This window comes from Marmota flaviventris, chromosome 10, assembly GCF_047511675.1.
Source record: "Marmota flaviventris isolate mMarFla1 chromosome 10, mMarFla1.hap1, whole genome shotgun sequence".
In the NCBI taxonomy this organism is placed as follows: Eukaryota; Metazoa; Chordata; class Mammalia; order Rodentia; family Sciuridae; genus Marmota; species Marmota flaviventris.
This window is the reverse complement of record NC_092507.1, coordinates 93,540,821-93,564,809: the sequence shown is the minus strand read 5'-3', so window position 1 is coordinate 93,564,809 and position 23,989 is coordinate 93,540,821.

Below are 23,989 nucleotides of genomic sequence, written 5' to 3'. Positions count from 1 at the left end.
TAATATTGTAAGAAAGAATTCACACCCTAAGAAATCAACTGTATATATCCCTATGTGTGTACACTGTGGGTGTAGGTATGGTTAAACATTTAACATTCCTCTCCAAAAGTCATAATGCAAGGTCTAAGAAATATAAGGAGAACTCTTAAAAGATCGGTGGGTGGGAGATTTTAGATGGAGGGGATTATTTCAGTGCAAATATTTTCAAGATGATCTTTGAAGGAAAAGAAAGGACTCAGTGAACAAGAAACAACATATTCAGAGAAAAGACATAAATATGGGAGCAAAATTTCTCAGGAATTCAATTGGGTTGGGAATTATGACAGAGATGGAAGAATTTTATAAGAGGAAAATTTGTTCCTTAGAAGACGATAAAAGAATAAGTAGATGGGAGGTAATGATCAGTATTTGGGGAACTGAGGTGTATGGTGGGTAGGGAGCTCAGAATCCTTAATGAAATTGAAATGAGACCATCTGCAAAGTTAGAAGTGAGTGGTGCATGCCCCAATTCGAGCAACTTGGGAGTCTGAGGCAGCAGGATCACAAGTTTGAAGTCAGCCTCTGCAACTTAGGGCAACCCTAAGCAACTTAGTGAGAGCCTGTCTCAAAATAAAAAGTAAAAAGGACTGGAAATGTAACTTATTGGTAAAGTGCCCTTGCGTTCAATCCCTAGTACCAATAACAACAAAAATCCCCCAAAGTGAGATTTTAGATATTAAAGAGATAAGGGGTCAATTGTAATCGAGTTGCCTAATAACCTGTGTTTGAGCTTTCAGAGTCCCCGTGGCAGTGGGAAGTGAAAAGTAGCAATTGTAATGAATGTGATGTGGGATAATACCCTGTAAAGAAGTGATCAGAGGCACAAGATGATGTAAACCATGTGATACTAAGATCTAAGCATGGTTAAACTCATGCACCAACTCAGTGATGCAGGAAGAGGAAGCTGTTGGCTGACTCTGGGAGGCTATCAACTGAGGTTGAAAGTTGGTCATGACATTGATGTGAATATTAACAAGAATGAAAGGAAAAATCAAGCAGGAAAAAAAAAATGTGTACATAGTTCTACATGTAAAATAGGTCCTGTGGGGTTGTAGATAATTGTTCTAATGAAACAAAAACACTGTAAAATGTATTGGAATAACATAAAGGGTGGTATAACCAACATTTTCATTTATATTCATATTTAGCTTCCTTGGTCCATGACCTAGGTTGTTCTTCAGATGATCACGATAATGCACTTTATTTTGTTTTATTTCATTTGTGGGGCTAGAACCTCATGCATGCTAGGCAAGCACCTTATCATTGTCCTGCACCCTAGCCTAAGGTAATGCATTTAAATGAAATTTTATTTTTAAAATTAAGCTCATATGAACAAAATATATAAATACATAAGCATAAAATGTATAGCTTATGTCATGATAGAGATTACATTGTCATGTTTAGTCTGTACAAGTCCAATTCCTTCTTTCATTTCTTTAGTTATTCCAGTTCATCTCTACTCTTAACTTCTAACCCTTTCCTTTCCTTGCCATAGGCAAATTTTCTAATGTACAAAAGCTGTATCTTTTGGTTTGCATAAACTGTTACAAAATGTGTATTGTTATTTCAAATATGTAATTTTAATGACCATAATAGCATTATGCAATATACTTTGTTCTGCCTGTTTTTCACTCTGAGCAATGCCATTAAATGCCATCTATGTTGCAAGGATAAAATCGAAAATGTTGATTCTTAACTGCACATTCTATTCCATAGCATGTATTTGAAACATTTTACCTGTTTTTCTCCCAATAATGGATATACAAGTTAACCTCCACAGAAAACACTTTCAAGAATACACTCGTTCATGGCCTCTTAGGACTTCTGCTCAACTTCCTTGGTATGTATTTATCCAAAGTAGAATTGGAATTTATAGTGTCTTTGAATTGACTGGTTAGAGTCAGATTATTTTCCAGAATAGCTACTTTGGTACTCACCCCCAACAATAGTGCCGATGGATCTGTTAGCTTACATTACTGCCAATATTTAGCACTATTCACATTTCTAATATTTACGGAAACACTAGGTTTGTACAGCTTCTTATTCTGGCTCTAATTTGCATTTGTTTATTAGAAAAGTATAACATTTTTTCACATGCTTCCTGAAGTTTTGGATTTTTCTCTCCTATATTTTCCTGTTGATTACCTGTATCTATTTTTTTTCTATTGGGGTTACTTTTTATCCTAGCTAATTTTCAGGACTTGTGGGAATATTCTGATTATAAATACCATGTTAGTTGTAGATATTGCAAATATCTTCTTTATTCTCTGTGTCTTTCCTAACTAGATATAGTATTTTTGTGGAACAGAAATCTTTATTTGTAACACAATCATGCTGGAAGAGGAATGAGTCGATAAATTCTGATTCTGTAGAACTTTAGATTTTGATATGTGGGGAGAAAATGAGTTATTGATATATGAGGTACTGTAACATTAGCATGAGCTGGTACTGAATTTCCATGACTTGGTCCTGTCCTTTACCTTTGGGAGAATTGATTTTTTTAACTGTTCCTTAAACCTGTGAGATAGCTTAATATCATTTTAATACCTTTTTCTATTGCTTATAGTCAAAAGAATATTCAGTGATATAGGAGATGGGGAAAATGAGGACAAAACAACATTATCAGGATCACAGTTCATAAAATATAATGCAAAGCTTTGAGATTCATAAATGTCCAGCCACCAAGAAGTGTTCCCTTCATAGCTCTTCAAGTATACAAACAGCAAAACAGTGTATTTCCACACAGTGAAGTTTCTATTATATTACTGATGGGCAAATGCACTTCACACTCAGTTACATAATTATATTCTGTTACAGATACATGCACTATTAAAAACATGACAACCTGAGTATTAAGTAGCCTAAACTCTATTTTAATTTCTGGACCTTAAAATAAAAATCTCAGGGTCTTTTTTAAAGGAAAAAATCTGATTAAGAGAAGTTTTCTTGATTTTTAATGACCCACTAATATTAGCAGCCTTTGCCTTATCATATATTTGGATATACTTAGACATTAGATATATCCTCTTTCCAGCACAAGCATCTTTCAATTTTTGGAAATATTTAGACAATAAATACATCCTCCTTCCAGCACAAACTTTGTGTCTTATCAACAATCAACTAAGTTCTTGTAAGGGGGCAATGCATTACTAAATTATGTCAAAAAATGTGATTGCCTTAGAGAATAAAGAGAGAACAATTATTCGGGTTTGGATGTGAGGTGTCTCCCAAAAGCTCACATGTGAGACAATGCGATAGGGTTCAGAGGGGAGCTGATTGGGCTGTGAAAGCCTTAACCCAGTCAGTAAATTACTCACCCAATGGGAATAATTTGAGTAGTAACTGAAGGCAGGTGAATGTAACTGGAGGAGGTGGAGTATTGGGGGAGTGGCTTTGGGGGTATATATTTGTATCTAGTAAGTGGAATTGCTCTGTTTTCTGATCATCATGTGAGCTGCTTCCCTCTGCCACCCTCTTCCGCCATGATGTCCTACCTTACCATGAGCCCAGAGGAATGGAGCCTGCTGTCTGTGGATTGAGACCTCTGAAACCGTGAGTCTCTAAATAAACCTTTTCTCCTCTACAGTTGTTCTGGTTGGATCCTTTAATCACAGTGGCAGAAAAGCTGACTAAAACAGAAGTGTTTAAGGAATGCAGCTTTGTGTGTGTGTGTGTGTGTGTGTGTGTGTGTGTGTGTGTGTTTCTGTTCTTTAATTAGTAATTGAACTATGTTAGATCCTAAAATGAAGCTTCCTGGGAACACGTGATGGTAGTTCTGTCAATAATGATAGTTTGGTCTGTTGTTACTATTATGGTTTTGATGTTAGGTGTCTCCCAAAAGCTCATGTGTGAAACAATGCATGAGAATTTAGAGGTAAAATGATTGGGTGATGAAAGCCTTGACTCAATTGACAAATTAACCCTCAGATAAGGATTAACTAACTAAAGGCTGGTATGGGGTGGCTGGAGGAGTTGGGTTCCTGGGGTCATTCTTTTATTTTGTCCTTATTGAGCAGAGCTGTTTGGTGTGATGTCAGGGGCTGCTTCCCTCTACCACACTTTTTGGCTATACCACACTTGCCTTGAGCCCCAGGGAATGGAGCTGGTCAACTATAGACTGAGACCTCTGAAACTGTGAGCCTCCAAATAAACTTTTCCTCCTTTAGAATTGTTCTTGTCAGGTCTTTTATTCACAGCCCTGAAAAAAGCTAAGTAAAATAGTTACATTACAGAAAATAAAATTTTCAGGTCAGTGAAAGTGAGAATTTCTTTACTCTTTATTCTAGCACTTCATTAGTCACAGACTGTTATGGGTTGGATGTAAGATGGCCATGAAAAGCTCACGTGTGAGACAAAGCAAGAAGGTTCAGAGGAGAAGTGATTGGGTTGCAAGAGTCTTAACATAATCAGTGAATTAATCCCCTGATAGGGATTAATTTGAGTGGTAACTGAAGTGGTAGGATGTGGCCGGAGGATGTGGGAATTGGGGCATGTATATATTTTGTATATGGAGAGTGGAGACTCTCTTTCTGTTGCTGTTAAACATGTGAGCTGGTTCCCTCTACCACACTCTTCCGCCTTGATATTCTGCCTACCCTGGAGCCCCAAGGAATGGAGCAGAATTTCTATGGACTAAGACCTCTGAAACCATGAGCCCTCAAATAAATTTTCCTCTTTTAAAATTGTTCCGATCATATCTTTTAGTCACAGAAGCAAAATAGTGGACTAAAACACAGACTTTGCTTGGAGAGTTCTAGGTAGGACTCAGGAATCTATACACTGAACCAGCCCTCAAAGTACTTCTTAGGAGAAGATCAATGGGCAGCCCAAGGGGAACACTACATTAGTCCATCAGAATAAAATGGAAAGCTATTCAGGCTCCAGTACAAGGAATGGATTGGTAGACAGTTAAAACTGTAGGTAAGGGATTTGCTAAGTTGAATTGCTTGGAGTGAAGATCTTTGAGAATTTCATGAATTTATTAAGTCTATCTAGAATTTATGAACCACTGTGAATTTATTAAATCTATAAGCTACAAAAGTATCAGATGGAATATATATATATATATATATATATATATATATATATATATATAATACACATGCACACACAGTTTTTGCTAGTGGGAATTTGATGGGATGGCATATGTGAAGTGGTGATTTTATTCACTTACTCACTTAGCAATAATATACTGAGTTCCTACTGTGTTAAATAAAGTCAGTGTGGAAGATGAAGGTATATGGAGATTATAAAAAGTGATCCCTGACTTCAAGGAGTTTATGGAACATTGGAAAGACCAATGTAGGGTAGTTAATTGCAATTATGTTGAAATGAGGATTACACTAGATATACAATGGTAGAAAACAGTAGTATTAGGATGTAAGTTCCTTTTATTCATTCAAAAAAATTGTTAATCAAGTACTTGCTATGTCTAAGGTAGTATGTTAGGCATTAGTAACACAATTGAGAATTAGATGAAGATGATCCCTGACCTTATGATAACGACAGTCTAGAGGATGACAGGCACTTAAGAGTTAACAGGCAGTGACAATGTAGTACAGTAAGTGCTATGACTGGAAAAATACCTAGTATTATGAAAGCATATTATGGGAACATCCAGGGTATACTTTTGGCTATAAGAAAAGATGTACAGATTGATAACTGAAAGTTGATAACTGAAGGTCAGGAAATGAAATGGAAATAGAATAGTCCACATAGAAGGAATAGTACCTTAGAGGAAGTGGCAGTGAGGTAAATGATGGCATATTTGAAGATATGATTGTGTGACTGAGCTTAGCATGGGAGAAAATACAGTAGAGGTGTGTAAGAGCTAGAACTATGGATCATATTGAGTTATTTGGACTTTATTCTTCAAGCTGTGGAAGAACATTGAAAGATGTTATATAAGGGAGAGATATGATCAGATTTACATTTTAGAAAGCCACTCAGGCTCCAGTGCAAGAAGTGGATTTGTATGCAGTTAAAACTGCAAGTAAAGAGGGTCTGGGGATGTAGCTCAATGGTAGAGCACTCGCCTAGCATGTATAAGGACCTGGATTCAATCCCCCATACAGCAAAACACAAAATCTGAAGTGAAAAGAATTGTTGGGCTGGTATATTATCTGAGTTGAGATCAGATGGAGACCTGAAATTAGGACAATTGTTTGGTTATAAAAAGAATTGAGAAGGTTGGACCAGAGAGGTATGAATCCTGTAGAATAAAAAGCACTTAGGTATTTTTATCATGTCTCATGCAGTGCTTTGCTCATTGATGACTCTAAAAAAATTATATATAATCTAGAAATGATTTGAAGTATGTGGGAGGATTTTATGTGCAAATATTACATCATTTTTTAAATAATGGAATTGTACATCTGTAGATTTTGGAATGTGCAGGGTGGGGGCAACATGTCCTGGAACAAATTGCCTTAGATACTGAGGGATGATCATATTATCATTATTATTGGTATTGCTGTTATTAGTACTATTTGCAGATGTTTCACAGAGTAAGATTATATTGAATTTACAGTTAACTAAAAGCCTTAGGACTTTTCACATGAAGGGTGAAATCAGTTTTTTTTTTTTTTTGTAATCTTACACATATGAATGAAATAAGATCAGGCCTTGCTGTGCTTTGGTTCTTTTGAAGGTTGATGGGAAATTCTGAGGTGTACCAGACTTAATGCCTATGGCCTTTATCCATAGCACTGAGAGAAGAATATCAAGGTGAAGACAGATAAAAATTTGATTCTAGGTTTTGCATTGAAATGGATCTGGTACTGTGCTGTTTATATATATATATAATACTGGAGCTATTTTCTCATTCAGCATTTGGTTTTCTGGAGAAAGAAATCTACGAAGACAGAAATTTGCTTAGGTTGTTAATTTTCATTCTTTCTGTTTGTTTCTCTGTTTTAGTTTTTATTTGTTTTTAACACTACCAAATGTCTAGTGGAACTTTAGGGGCTATCCACCTTTGAGTTTAGAATTCACTTTTGTTTGCTTTCATTATAATTGTTACCTTAAGTGGCTCATGAAGCATTTCTACATACATTATCTAATTTGGTTTTCACAACAGCCCCATAGGGTGTATAGGTCATTCTTTTTCTCAATTTTACTAATTAGGAAATGGAGCCTATTTGTGATCACACAGGTAGTAAATGGCATCTATAAGATTCATATTTGTATTTTCTTGCCCTAAAATTTAAACTGGACAGTTTAAATTTTAGGGCAAGAAAATACAAATATGAATACAAATACAAATATGAATATAAATATGAATACAAATACAAATATGAATACAAATACAAACATTCTCAAGCTGCTATCAGTTTCAGAGATTCTTAGAATTTACTTGGTGGTGACGATAATGAAATGAGAAAGAAATTCTGTGTTATAGACCCAGTTTTTGTGGGTTAGGCATGGTGGTAGGCCCTATTAGTTGTCATCTCATTTACTCCTCTATGCGGAAAGCACAGAAACAGAAAAAGAAAAGTTAAATAACTCAGCAGGCCTCAAACTATGCACAGGCTGCATGCCAATTTTTATAAGTTTGTTTAAAGCTCAGAAGGTTTCCAATGTTAAAATTGATGGTTAAGTTCTCAGTCATCTTACAAATCCTGTTATCAAATACTATTTTTAACGTTGGTTCTGAGGCAGGTGAGTTAGGTGTGACATTAAACCTAGATGTACTGGAAAGGATTTCCCTGCATGAGTCTATCTTCTGTTTGGGCTCAGAAAAATCATAATACAATGTTTCGTGGAAATTACAACTTTTTTGTCTCACTAATGGTGATCTTCTGAGAAAAGAATTGTCATAACCAAATTTTCCTAGCAATTATTCTCAGCTCTTCAAAACACTTAAAAAATATAATTTAAATATATGTTTTAATGGTTTGGATTAAAGTATGAGTAAGGAAAACTTTTGAATCAGTTATTTTTGCCCAAGCTATTAAAAATTTAACAAACTTCCTCTGTGAAACAAATGATCATTAAACTTTTTTTTTGTAAATTGTTTATGTTTATAAATTTCAAAAACAAAATTTGGCTTTCTGTGCATGTACATTTCCCCCTACTTTATCACAAACCTGTCAATATTTTTTATCTATGATGGCTTTATAAATAACAAAGTTATTTAGTTTTGCCTTAGTTATTTCTATGCACCTTGGATTTTTACTTTACTTTGTAAAAATGTAAGGAAAAGAGAAAGACTATCTGTTATTTGTGGCTGAATGGCATTAGATGAATGTTTTATAATCAAGTTATACAAATATCTTAGAAACTTAGGCAACAGGTATATGTTTATTATTCAATGCCTTCATGAAAAAATAGATTTTTTTAACTCCCGAGGTTATACTGGTGAACATAATTTAAAATAAAACCTGAGAAAAGTAAAAGAGATTAAATAAATATTCATGAAAATGCCCTCTTCAGGAAATAGGGTCATTTGAACAGTCTATTCCATTAAAAATCACTTTATTTCACTTAAATTGGTTACCTCGCAGGGAAGGAAGACATAAGAATACTAAGGGATTGATTCTGAAATCTACACCAAAGAAATGACTTTGAAGTCTCTCTGTTGCATTAACCAGATGGAATGTGTTATAAAAAAAATCTAGAACTAATCAGTTATTTTAACCTATATACTCAGAGAAGTACCAAATATACATTTAAGTGCTATGTTATAATTTTATGAAAACTTAGCATACTAACAATAAACTGCAAATTAATATGGATTTGTATAACATTTAAGGTGATCTAAAATGAGAAATTACCTCAAGGTAACATACTGACAATCATTTATAATGATCATTAGAATTAATTCACAATCAGAATAACAAAGAATAGACTGTGAAATCATTAATACCATTTGATTTTTATTTATGAAAAATATAGAAATTAAATCAAATGATCTTTATTCAAGAGATAATAAACTTGAAACTTGAACTTTTTAAAAAATCAAATATCAATAACCATTATTTGTAATCTAGAACAATTTTGTTTGAAAATTCAATCTAAACCATTTGTAATTATTATATAGTTTCTGAGACTTCTGTTTATTCCATCATACAACTTTATACTCCATTTCTCTTTTTCTCCTTTTGTCTACGAAACTGCTCCTTTTGAGGTCCATATATTTCCCAGACCCTTTGGGAGCTATTAAAAGAATAATGGAAAATGTAAAAGGTTAAATGAAGCTATCCTAGATTGGCAATAGCAGCATTATCTGAAAGTTTGTTAGAAATGCAAATTCTAGACCGCTTCCTATTAAATAAGAATCTATGGTAATTCATCTGCAAGACAGAGCCTCAGAAACACTGTCTAGGAAGTACCATGAATACTTCTGAAGCTGTGTACCAGATAAATTTCCCTTCCTGTCCAAGCCTCTTGGTCATCTTGAGTTAGAAGTGTTGTGGGATAAGGTCCAGGTTGTCCTCTTCTTGCATTGGAGAACAAATGCCTTTCTGTTTTCAAACCTGCTGCTCAATCTGTCACTGCTAGATTAAAGGGCGGAGGCATAAGAATGTACTGCTTTCTGAAAGATCCAAGAGAGCAGACAAGATTGAATTAATCATGATCTGAACGTCCTGACCAGGAATTCTGTTATCATTCTTATAGTCTTAATGTAGAACCAAGTTTTGGGTCTGGCACAGGTCCTGGAAGTCATTGCTAGAATGCAGGCTACTTGGTCTATGAAGACAGAGAACAATAAGACAGAATAGCTACTTCAGTCATCCTAAGAAGACACAGAATGGCTACTTCAGTTCTGCCATTCTATGTGACCACTTGTTTTTATTTATGATTAAAATTTAAGACAGAGCACATATATATTTTAAATTTTGTAAATTTATTTATTTATTCTATTTTGTTATACTTGACAGTAGAATGCATTTCAATTCATAAGTACATATATAGATCACAATTTTTCATGTCTCTGATTGTACACAAAGTAGAGTCATACCATTCATGTCTTCATACATGTACTTAGGGTAAAGATGTCTGTCTCATTCTACCATCTTTCTTACCCCCGTGCCCCCTTCCTTCCCCTTTCTCCCCTTTGCCCTATCTAAAGTTCCTCCATTCCTTCCGTGCTCTCCCCCATCCCCCATTATGGATCAGCATCCTCATATCAGAGAAAACATTCGGACTTTGTTTTTTTGGGATTGGCTTATTTCACTTAGCATGATATTCTCCAACTCCGTCCATTTACCTGAATGCCATGATTTTATTCTCTTTTAATGCTGAGTAATATTTCATTGTGTATATATACCACATTTTCTTTATCCATTCATCTGTTGAAGGGCCTCTAGGTTGGTTCCACAGTTTAGCTATTGTGAATTATGCTGCTATAAATATTGATTTGGCTGTGTCACTGTAGTATGCTGTGTTTAAGCTCTTTAGGTATGAACCAAGGAGTGTGATAGCTGGGTCAAACGGTGGTTCCATTCCAAATTTTCTGAGGAATCTCTATAGTGCTTTCCAGATTGATTGCACCAAATTGCAGTACCACCAGGATATAGGTAATATATAACATATATATGTAGTGTATATATATGTATACACTACATATATATATGTAGTGTGTGTGTGTGTGTGTATATATATATATATATATATATATATATAGTGTGTGTGTGTATATATATATCTGTATAGATATATAGATATATAAAGAACTCAAAAGTCCTGACACCAAAAAAACAAATAAACCAATCAATAAATGGGCCAAGAAACTGAACAGACACTTCTCAGAAGATGATACACAATCAACGAGTATATGAAAAAGTGTTCAACATCTCTATCAATTAGAGAAATGCAAATCAAAACTAAGATTTCATCTCAATCTAGTCAGAATGACAGTTATTAAGAATACAAACAACAGTAAGTGTTGGCGTGGATGTGGGGGAAAAAGGCATACTTATACCATATTTTTGATTGGAAAGTACAAAATTTAGTATGTAGAATAATATTTTTGGAATTTGAATAATCTATTTAAAAATGAAGCTCAACCTTTTAAAATTATTAACCATTTGTTTTAAAACTTAAAACTGAATTGAGAAAATAAAAATGTTAGATTAATGATACACTGTGAGCAGATATTTTGTCTTTATTAAATTTGCTTACTAGAAACTATAGCATTATTGCATATTATTGCTTAATTCTAACAAGTATGTTTTTCTATTTTTTTTAAAATGCATAATTATAAAATTAATCTATTACTTTTTCTTTTGGTAGTATAACATTTATTTTAATTTTGAAATAATTTTTACTGGCATGATTTCATATATAAAGTTCAAGAAAAGAAATTCTCATCATCCCTATTTTTCTATTGGCTATTTTAAGTATTCCTTTCATGACTATAACTGGTGTAATATTTTCCTGTGGAGAGAGTGTTCACAGTTGACCTTCACTGGGTATAAAGACACTAGATACACCTCTTCTCCCAGACATCTTTGCCAGAAGGGGCTTTGCTTCAGTGCTGCAGTTTCTGATCTTCTTTGATTTCCTGAACTTGAGCAGTAGAGTGACATAGGTTTTCCCTAGTGCGGAGCAATGATTGCCCCTGGAAACAATTCTTTATTGGAAGTATTTCATTTCTATGCTTTTTTCAAAAAAAGACATTATCTAATTACGTCTGGAGAGTGATCTAGGACTTAAGAAAATCTGACCTAGAGGGATTTCTTAATTTCACCATGTATTAATTTGTATCCAGCACTTAACATAAGGCTACGAATGGATAAAATATTTTCTAACCCATATGCTCTTCTCAGAAGGCACTGGGTGCTCTTAAGCTTTCAAAATTTATAGGTCTCCAGAAGTGTTATTGTTTTGAGTTGCCTATTTTCTTATTTATTTATTGGACATAGAAAACTTTGAATGCATTGCTACTTGAATTTCTGCATTTAGTCAAGATTGAGGAAAGAGGAAATTGATATATTTTTGAAATTTTAGAAATAAGAAAGTATATCATGTCCAGCTTGTATGAGTGAATTAAAGAGGCAGTTGTGTTTTCAATTGCTATGAGGGTCAGGCAGGGAACAGAGAATTGGGCAATGGGAAGTGGACTGGTTCAGTGTAAATGAGGCTGATTCTTGGTTCAAACTACCCAGAGTTGCCAGATTATTTGACAGAAGCATGAAATATTAATTTTTGCATGGCAGTTCTCAATGTATCAAAATACTTTGTAAGCTAAGAGAGATGTGTCTCATGGCCAGAATCAGACCACAGGCCACCAGTTTGCCCCCTCTAGAGAAACAGATTTCCATAATACTTTCCAATAATTAACAGTTGCTTCTCTAAGGAAGTTATTCCTCTCAGACACTATAAAACCAGTATGTGTTAATTCTTATCCTTTTTCCCCCCCTGCTTTATCCTTAAGGAAAAAAACAATGCCTGTGATCCATTTTCTGCGTAAAAATGCAGTGCATTTAAAAACTTGAGCAATCCTGTGGAGAACCTATTAATCTCACAGTGAAATGATCGTAAAATATTCTTATAATATTGCTCACATACAATTTTCTTAGGACTTTAGCTAACAGGATTTAATGGGACCCTGTTTAAGACAGGAGGAGAGAGTCACATCTTCTCTCAGTAGGGTTTCTTTAAAACACTAAAGGAACTCCTGATAGAGCTGAAAGCTTTTGATATGCTTAAATTTGCTTAATTAGCCCTAATGCTGAATGCTTAGTCAAAACATATTGTGTCATAGAGTGAAAAAAAAAAAAAAAAAACCTCAAAGACTGTTCCTAATAATGGCAATTGCTTTGGATAAGGAATGTGCTGAAACCATCAGGCTTCTGTATTCGTAAAGATGTTCACACTGGTATGAATACAGAATTCAGAAAATGAATTTTTTTTTTTGTACATTCATGGGATTCAATTTGATATCCTTCTGCATTAACTATTTTATCTGTATGTAAAACTTGATGTTTTATTGAATGGTATTATTTATCAATATCTTTAGTCCTATTCAATCCTTTCCCCTATAGCAACAATTTAAAAGCTTATGGAGACAGTCAGACAAAGATAATTATTACTTCAAGGTTTTAGGGCAAGTTTTTATATGCACTCTGCTAAATAAGAGTATCTTAAACACATCTGAACTTCAGTTTCTCTATTTATATTATTATTGTTACTTTTTAAAAACTAAGAATGAATTTTTTAGTATTTTTATCTGAGAGAAAATAATGGTCCCTGTTGGAAGAAGATGGTGCCAAGTGTTTAGGGAATTGAAACACTTTATTCATAGATGTGCATTTTGAAGAAGCTGGTGCAGTGCCTTGCACTCTGTAACCACCCAGTGAAGAGCTGAGTGAGTAAGGAACACAGCTGCCCTATTTCTAGGTCCCTGTCTAGGCGTAGTTGAACCCAAGTTGAACAAGGAAAGCCTGTCATTAAAGGCAGCCCTTCCAAAACATGAATGCTCCTCATCTCCTTGAACTTTAAAATTCCAATCAAAGTAAGAAAGGTAACTTAAAGGAGGTCAAATGTGGAGAATGTCTGCTTCAAGAATCCCACTTTTTTATTCTTGTAGGGTCTTTCTTTTTAAATAGAACACATTAAAACCTACTCACACATTTGAATTAAAAGTTATGTTAATCATCAAGCAAATAATATATCAAATTTAGAAATCCTACTCATTGCTAATTATAGTTGCCAGAATGGCAGGGCTTTGTGAACTAGCAAGCAAACATGGAAAGACATTCTTGGTAAATCAATAAATGAAACATTTTTAGAGATATGTGATTAATTATTTAACACAAGGAAACATTGCGCAGCTTGTACCGTGTCTACATACAATTGCGCAGATTCTTTTCTTTCTAACTGAAAGCTAATTGTTCTTTTTAAAGTGCCTAGGGTACAAATAACTTGTTTCTAAGTGTGTGTCAAACTAGCATGGTCTGTGCCTGCTTGTGAATATACTGCAGAAGCGAATGTGGGAATAAATGGATTGCACCATTTCCAGTCTTCTTTATATCACCTCAGAGGCATCTATTATATAGGTAAGCATGCTGGAGTAACAACTCTGTTCCTTAATACAGGGCTCCCTAAAAAATAGCCTATTCAGAATACGTTGCTCATTCAGTAATGATTTCCGATAGTTTATAGTAGAATGTAGGGAGCTATGACAATGATTTATAGCAAGTTATTAAGTCATTGCAATGTGACATTAATTAAAGTATTTTCTTAAAACTTCAACCTAGAAAAGAAAAAGATGTAGACACAGAAATGTGTAACATTTGGATAATTTCATGGGCCCTGAAAAGAACTTTCTGGGTTCAATTTCTGCTTCCACTACCTATTAACAGGATGCATTTATTCCGTTTATTAAATTGTCAAGGATGTAGTTTTCTGAGTTGGAATGTGGGCATAATGATAATAACTGTACTCATTGACTGTTTGTAAGGATCAGATCAAACAATGCATATAAAATGCTTAGGCCAAGCACAAAATATTCAATGATTTTTTAGCTGTTATTGTTTCAAAATTACGCTGGCAATTGGGAGTATTTTCATCATTTCCAAAAATATTTAACCATTATTTGAAAACCAGTTCTTCATATCAGTCTTGTCTTATAATTATTCACAATAAATACTAGGAAGCACACTCTGCTGTATAGCAAAAGGCAAACACATGTATAGATGCTTTTTTTTTTCTTGAAGAAATCCACATTATGGCAACATTGTGGGTGCTTACTTTTCACACAGTTCTTTAAGAAAATTACATAATCTAGATTCCTACAAAAGATATCAGAAAGCAATTAATTAGAAATATGAAGATTGGCCATGTTCATACCATTAAAAATATAACTAATTCAATTACAACAAAAGAGGTAGAAAAATTATAAAAGGGTCAAATGTTTTTCTTTCATATGTAGAAACTAGGGGGAAAAAGTGGGAATAGAAGAATCCCATAAAAATAGAAGGGAGATCTGTAGAGTAGAGGAAGGAGATTGAAGGGCAGGAAGGAGGGATGGGGAAAGGGAGGAACCGTGGAAAGAAATTGACCAAATTATACTATGTACATAAATGATTATACTACAGTGAATTGTATCATGTACATGTCCACGGAGCACCAATTTTAAAAGTTATAAATGAAAAGAAGGAAGACCAATAGAATAGAGAAAGGGGAAGAGAAGTAGGGAGGAAAGGAAGAAAGGAAATAAAGCAGTATTAGAGACTGACATGGAGCAAATTATATTCCATGCATATAGATTATTTCCAGATGAACCCCACTATTATGTATAATTATAATGCATGAATAAAAACATTTTTTAAAAAGGCAGAATTTATGCTTTGTGTTGTATTAGAACTTCTTTTGTACCTCAATATAGTCCAATAACATGCAAAATTATCATAATACAGAATAATTAAAATTATAGATAGTCCGAATCAAGAAAATTAACTGGGTTTATTGGTATTGTTTTACTTAAGAAGTTAGGGAAGTGTGTTATATGTAAGAATTATCAAATTGATGGTCTACAAGAAGAATCTGACCAGTGAATACTCTTTGTTAAGTCATTTTATTTTAAATAATTGAATTATCTGCTAATATTTAAAAAAAATCAGCAATTGTCATCTAACAATTGAATCTTTCTTGAAAAAATAAATTTGGTGATACTGAATCCGTATTCTCACTTTTCAATAATCAGGTTTAAAATATTTATTTTTCACAGCTGACGGGAATAAAAATGCGTCAACACTTCGGAAATTTGTTTAACAGTTTTTAATAAAGTTAAATACACAAGAAAAGTATGGCCCAGAAATTCTTCTCCCAATTTAACCATGAGAAACAAATGAATGTGTCCACAAAAGACTGATGTAGGAAGGGGCATGGGCATTACAACTTTAATCATAACTCAAACAAGAAAAAAAACACTATGTCCTTCAATAGTACAGTTGTTTAACAAACTGGGATAGCCATGCCATGGAATGCTACACAACCATTAAAACATATAAAAATCAAATTATGTTATTACATAGAAAAACCTTAAAAGCATTAAATGGAGCAAAAAAGTCACACACACAAAAGCACATTCAATATGATTACATTATGAATGCAGTTCAAGAATAGGGAAAATTGAATTTCAGAAGCTAGAAACAACAAATAGCAATTGTCGGCATGGGGGATGGGGCAGAGTAATTATTGACTAGAACGGGATATGTGTGGACAGAAGGATATATATATTTTTATATGAGTGACAAGTAGGTTCATGTGCCAATATTAATGAAGTTCCATTCTTAAGATTTCTTCATTTTGTGGCATGTACCTTGTTTCAACAAATACTATTAGCATAAAAACAAACGAATATTTGTGGCTGAATATCTGCCATATTTGTTAACCAGCACGACTCTTGTAGGTATCAAGCTTGAGACTATTAAGGAAATATTTGTTGCTTAAATGAAAGTTTTAGCTCTCTGGAAAACCGAGCTGTTCACAATAGTATTTCCTGGAAGGTTCTGGAGAGCTGCAATTTTTGACACTTTTTCTAGCACGTTTTGCTCAATGTCACTCTCTGAACTTGCTTTACTATAGGCATTTCAGTTGTGTATCTGTTCTTATACAACAAGTGATTAACTGTTAGCACTCATAACGTTTCAAACATCTCAAATTAATGGAAGCATGGCTCTATACAGCAGGTAGCAAGCTTATGGTGAAATAGTGAAACTTTTTACCCTGAAGACTTAAGACACATTCAAAATAACAATAAAAAAATTGCTGAACACCAGAAAATACAATTATATATTTCAAATCTTAGATTTTATATCTTAGCTCACAGATCCATGACAATTTTCTAAAAGAAGCTATAAATGGTTTCAAGTTAATGACAAAGAGGTCAACCAGTTCTCTTTCATAATACATTCTTTGTTATTTCTATCAAGGACTAAACTCTAAGCTGAATGGATTAAATTTCTGTCCAAGTCTGAGGATTTCATATACATCACATTCAGTCTCTACCTGAATACATTTTTTTCTTTATAAAATCATAGCATAAATCTTTATATTTTTCAGAAATTTATATAGACAAAAACATAACCACATTATTGGTCAAATTCATTTACATTCAGAAGCATATTGTTATTAGGAACTTCATAGAAGGGTGACCTATTCAAGGTCAACTCCTACATTTGATAACAAACATTAAAAGTTGTTTATGGACAGCACATGTTAATAATTAATAATGCACACACGGTTAAGTGTTGAGATTAAGCAATATTTATGCATGTAATGCATTCTTTTCTCAATGATTTATGAGACAGAATTTTTATATAACTGACATTCCCAGGTATCTAATCAGCCAGAAGATATTGCATTTTCATCATGAGGCAGAGATGTTTCAAATTTAATTATAATTCATTGACCTACAGCGGTGCTTTCAGGTTTGATTTGCATAGTCATCACCAGTAAGTTGAAGCTGACCACTAATTAGAAGAATTATGAGTCTAAAGATTTATAAGTAGATTATAGTAGTAGGCTTTTATTTTTCCAAGTTTTTTTAATTCCCCAAATTTGGAGATGTTACCCTGAAGACACATTGTTATCTACTCCACCATGTCCCTGTTTATGAGTTATTCCTGTATAGGGTTTCAGCATCCTTTGTGCCCAGGATATTACAGTACATTCGTACTTGATGCTCCTGCTTCCAAGCACCCTTGCTTTGCATTGCCCACATGAGGCAGCTTCATCTACCTCAAAGACCATTTTCACAAGCTTCTGTGCTATTGAGGATATTTCTAAAGTCAGAAAGCAGTATGAACTCCTTCTAAGAGCACAGATGGAGATTCCGTGTAGGATCTGCCACGATGCAGCAAGGCAACCTTATGTAAGTCTTAACTTTGTGACCTTATTTTTCTGACACATGGATAGATATATTAAGTGCTACCTGCTCTGCCACCTCATTTATTCATCTGATGTTTTCAGTGTCTGTTGCACATAACGAAAATCTGAGAAATACTAAAACACTAGTAGCTATAACTGAGCCTTTGATAGTATTGAAATCTCCAGAAGTAATCCCCATGAAAAATCAAGATTGAGGTGTAATATTGTCATTGAAGGAAATTGTGGAAGAGCCTTCTGAAGTGGTACATTTTCTAAAAGCAGTAAGCATTTTTAATGAAATCATGTTTAAAGCACTTGTTTTCCAGATTTTTTTCCCTGAGTTTTATTGCCTTTTTACCCAGTTTCTCCCTGACAATCTGTTCCTAAATGTCCTCATGTCCATAACAGGTCCAGTTCTATTATAACACCTATCCCAATATTTTACACACACACACCCACACACACCCACCCACACACCCCCACACACAGAGGAGAGAGAGAGAGAAACAGAGAGAGAGAAATCTGTCTTTGACCACATCTGAATCACCCCAAAGATATTTTTGGTGTATTACTTTGTGTTAAAAGTGCTTAGTCTGAAAGCTGATTGCCATTTAAACTGTGAAACTTGATGCATATGCTCCAAAGCATATTTTATTACTTTACCTTTTTCTTAGGCTTACTGTCACTCTCATCTCTGTTTCTTTTTCTCATTCTTCATGCCATTATCTCCTCAAATGAGACTCGAAACTCACTTTTTTCCTTACTATGTTGTACACATCACGATGCAGCCATGCAGGTGTTCATTTCCCCCCAAATATGAGGGCCATTCAAAACATTAAATTATCATTATTCATTGCACTACACATTCATGTGGACTAGTTTTTTTGTTTGTTTGTTTGTTATGGCAGTGAGCTCTTTGAAGGAGTTCCCATGGGTTGGGTGTGTTTTACATTAAGAGGAAAGCAGGGCAAGTTAATGTCCTCTTTGTGAAGGAGTCTTAGCATATGCTCTTTGGATCATTTTTTATATCTGGAGTGTACCTTGAGTTTAAACCAAGAGGCTCCTGTGAGCAATGGAAGCTTGATTTCTCCATTTCATGTGGAAACTGGACTGCCACTGATGTTATAGAATCAGTTAATAAGACCTGGATTGCAGTCAACTTATTTCATAAGGATGCTTTTTTCTCTTTTATATGCTCTCGTCAGGGTGCTATTGTTTTTATGATTGAATTTGAACTGTAGGAGAAATGTCATGTACACACTTCCCACATTTCTTTTAAAAAATTTCATGGTGATATGGACACACATGATGGCTTCTAATCTTAAAAGTTACCAACTGGTGTGGGAAATGATTTTCTTTTGGTACCAGTGTAACCAACATAAATCTGTGACCAAGTGGCAGAAGAGTTGGGGGAAAGTTGTTACAGATGCAAGGGATTCTTCTATTGTAGTCACCCAAAATGGAGAGAATACTAAGGTAGGTAATGATAAGTACTCTAAGACTTTCATTATTATGATACAAAATCCAAAAAGAAATAGCAAAAGTTAGTTAGTAGCATTCTTTGGAATTCAGCATAAACAAAAAGTAGCATACTTTGAGAAGTTTCTGGGACTGTGAGTATTCAGTGACTTGATGGATGGATCGTCTTTCAGAATCTCTAACTTTTCAGAAATGATGCAATGGGTAGTTTCTAATGAAGAAATGCAAAGCTGAAGAAGCCAGACTGCATGTTCTTTGTGATAATATAGGTTGAAAGGGATGACAAAGGTGGAGTTTTTTTTTTTTTAATTCACCTTGGTAGACATAAATATTCCATAAGTGTATGTGTTAATTCAGACGTGAGATAGACAAATCAGCTTACACATTTGACAGCTTCACGGCAGCTGGCTGCAGATATGGATCTTATTTTTTTTTTTACCCTTGGGATTTTACAAGGAAAACATATAGTCGAGTGAATTGTAATGCAAGAAAACTACCCTTATTAGCGATTGACAGCTGTATGTTTCTGTCATCTTTAAGAAGGAAAGATGCCTGGTAATAAAGGAGCTCATCCATAAATCTGTATATGATGAGAAGAAATCCTGTTAGAATTCTGTACATGGGAGCATTTCAGCACATAGCAGGCAGAGGGTTCTCCATCTTACTCTCTTTCTTAAACATATTCCTATCTCCTAAGGGCTTCAGAATTTTGTGTAGCATTAAAAAAAATTAATCACATGCTGTAACTATAAAGATAATGCAATTATTTGACTTCATTAAAATACATTTTTTCCTTTCCTGCAAAAGTGGTGAATATGTATTAAGCCAACAATACCTGTTTGCTCAGTTTATTCCCAGTAATAAAAAAAAAAATAGGCACTTCTGAAATGGCCAGATGGAATTATGGTTAAAGAGCAAGAAAAGATGAGTGACTAACTCTTCTGCTTGACGCTCCAAACACTTAAACTTCTTGGCATCTTTTAATGCCAAACTTATTGAAGGAGTGGGGGGTCCAATTGCTTCGAATTCCTGCAATCTAATAATTACTTTCACTAAAATGGCTTCAGCTGACTTCTTCGTTTGTCAAATTCAGTAGCCCTCTCGTGGTCCTCACGTTTAATTATTTTTAAAAAATATTTTGGTGCATTTAACACATTTGATCAATTTCTCTATCATAAAACTCTTCCCATGGTATCATGACAATATGATATTTTGAAGTATATATTCTTATTTCTTTTCTGTTTCTTATTCTGCTTTATTTTCTTCCTTTTCTAGGAGATCCAAAGACATGGTCATTTTCTTTGCTTGTTCTCAATGTTTCATTCAAAGGTTGTACCTCCTCTCGTCTCTTGTTGTCATTGCTAAGGAGACAACTTCTAAGAGGGAAGAAAGGAAGGGCAGAGGGAAGAGAAGGGAAGATAATCACAAACCTCCTGTGGAATTTATCTGCTAAAATTCCACTAGAAGGCTATTGAAGTGAAAATAAGAACAGAATCTCCTTCTGCAATCATTTTCTGATCCTTATGATTTTTTAGAGAGAGAGAGAGAGAGAGAGAGAGAGAGAGAGAGAGAGAGAGAGAGAGAGAGAATTTTTTAATATTTATTTTTAAGTTTTCGGTGGACACAACATCTTTATTTTATTTGTATGTGGTGCTGAGGATGGAACCCAGTGCCCCGCGCATGCCAGGTGAGCGCGCTACCGCTTGAGCCGCATCCCCAGCCCATGATTTTTTTTTCTTTGTCTGACTTCTTTCTTAAGGTAACATTCTTTGTCTCACTGCCTCAAGTCTGATTCTGAATTTCTTTCCATCATTCTTGGGTCATTGCAATAGCATTTAACAAGAAAGCTATCCCTATGGGTTTCCATTTCGTTGATTATTACTTCATAATTGTTTTCTCAAGTATAAATCATATTAGGTCCTTGTTCAGTGCCATCTGTATGTTTCTTTGCCCAGAGAAAACTTTATGATTACAGGGACTTTACTTACCTCATTTATTTTTATTATATCCTCAGTCATTAGATGACTGGCTGGCAAATAGTAAGTTTTCAATGACTATTGTTGAATAAATAATAAAATAAAGGATAAACTCTGAATACAGACTGAGTTCAATGTTTTCCACAGTTTAATCCCATACTATTTCTTTAAACATAGCTATTTTTACTCCTCTCTGAGGATCCTACTTTCCAACAGGTTAATCTACTCCCTAATCTCCAGATGTATTGTTATAGATCTATTCTATCACTCCCTTTTGAGAATTCTCAGAATAACTCTCTCTTCCTAGAATTCTGCCTTATAAATATTGCTTTGTAATTAAAATTCTAAAGTCTGACTTCATTAATATCATCTGAAAACTATATCTTATTCTTATTCCTATGTTTATGGAAGGCTCCTACTGTTCCATGTACATCCATGTTTACCCTTGACATTTCACACCCATTCTCTTGAGTAGGTATCAATCTCACCAATTTTATAGCTGAGGACTTTACAGCTTTGAGAAGTGAAGCCACATAGAATTTGAATTGCAGAGCTGAGATTTTGGGCCCTGGGCTGCTCAACTTCAGAGCTTAGAATCAGTTCCATGGCATTCCAGGTCATGACCCTCCCCCTACACTCATCATATGCAGTCTGCATTACTTGCTTGGTTTTTTTTGTATTTCCTTATATCATTGGGTAATTCATACAGAGAACATATATTGCCTTTTATCTCTCACTGTGTATAGCATAGATTTGAATAGAGATGAGCAATAATGATCTAAGGGTCATTATCACTTCAAAAGATTTCCTACAGATCAAAACATATACTTATTGGCTTGGCGAACTAATCACTGAACAGATATTACCTGTTCAGCACTTTATACTAACATGAGTATGAAATCCACTTGGTAATATACACTTTCAGAAACTTCAGTAGGCATAAAATAAGAACACCTTTTTATTTATGCAAATAATTAAGAATAAATGTCAGGCATGCCCCATTCCTGCTCATTTCAGTCATTTTAATGATACATGAAATATACAGAAAGACTTTGCCAAAGGTCTCTAAGGAGAAAGGGCAACACCACTAAATAAAGAAGGATGGTCATGCTGGGGCAAACTTGAAAGGAGACGGCATTTATACAAAATGCAATTTACTCTGACAGTAATTTTCCGAATTTCCCTGGTTATTATTGAAGATATATGTGTGTTTGAATAAGAATGCTCCCTCTTTCCTCCCTAGCCAGCTGCTCTGTTTGATCCTGCAGTGAAGTCACCATCCTGTGTTAATGGCTTCACAGTTTGTTCCTGGAGGAAAAAAAAAATTATGATGATGTCACAAATTTGTCATTTTGACTTCACTGCGGGGTCAGGCTGAGGGAGAAAATGGGTTGTAAGGGATAAAATTTTTCAGGCAGAAACTTTTTTTTTTCTCCCTGTAACAAGAAATAGCTAGTATTAGGACAGACACTTAAAATCAAATAGATGAAAGGGTTCATGACTTTAAATGTTCACAGGTATCTCTTCAGAAACAATCCATCTGAAATTCTCTTACTTTTTAATGATGCCAGGATAACTCTATATTTAGCCAGTCTTTCTTTTCCCTTCTCTAATACACCCCAAAGTCCCCAATTTTAAAAGGCAGTTTTCCTTTTTGGAGCTTTTTTTTTAAAAAAAAAAAAAAAAACAAACAACTCTTAAACTGTTTGAAGAATCACAATAATATAGCATCTTTGCATAATTATCAAAATGCTACATGGTCCCAGAACTTTTAACTGAATGCACATGAACTTCAGGCTTTAAGATAGAAGGGTAAAAGCAGTTTTATCACTTGTCTTTTCTCAACTCCATCAAAAATAATGATAAGTTATTTTAAAAAAAAGACAAAGTAACTTCCAGCTAAAGTGAAAGAAAAAAATAGCCATGATCTCAAAATATGAACTATATGCACATCTACCAAATGAGGTGAAATCTGGGCCAAAACAGGGCAGGATGCCGAGAGATCACACAAGCTTCCTTGAACATTAATGGGTATAGATTTTTTCCAAAAGTAAATGTTACATTCCAGAAAGGCATATACAATGATTCTTTGATTAAAAATGACAAGATCCAGGGGGTTTAGTGACTGCAGAAAAGTGCAGTGTGTCCCTGTAGAATCCAAGTTTAATAGCATAGAGTGGCAGGGGAGGTGGCACTGAATTAGAAACTAAATGAATGCTCGCCGTTAGTATTGACTACAGCCTCACCTCCCATGCAGGGTGCACACCAGGGGTGCAGCTGGGTGAGGAGGCAGCAGCACAGGGAAGATTTGCTATAAAAGGACTTTCCTGAGTTACTATGATTACTTGGACACTAAGGGGAGGTCTACACCTAGGAAAAAGGAAACACAAAGTTCAGTCCATACTTTACATTTCCTTATCTTATAACCCTTTCCTTTCTAGTTCTCTCTTTATTACTTTTCAGCAGACAACTGGTCTCATTTAAATGTGAGTAATATTTAGAATCAATAAAATAGAGAAAAAGTAGAGAAATAGTCATAAGTCATATTAGCTAAATAGATATCATGAGAATACTTAGCCCCGACTCCCATGTAGGAAGAATTTAGATAATAACTTTTTTCTGACACCTCATCTAAGGAGTTAGAAAAGAAATGAAAGATCACAAATAAATGCACA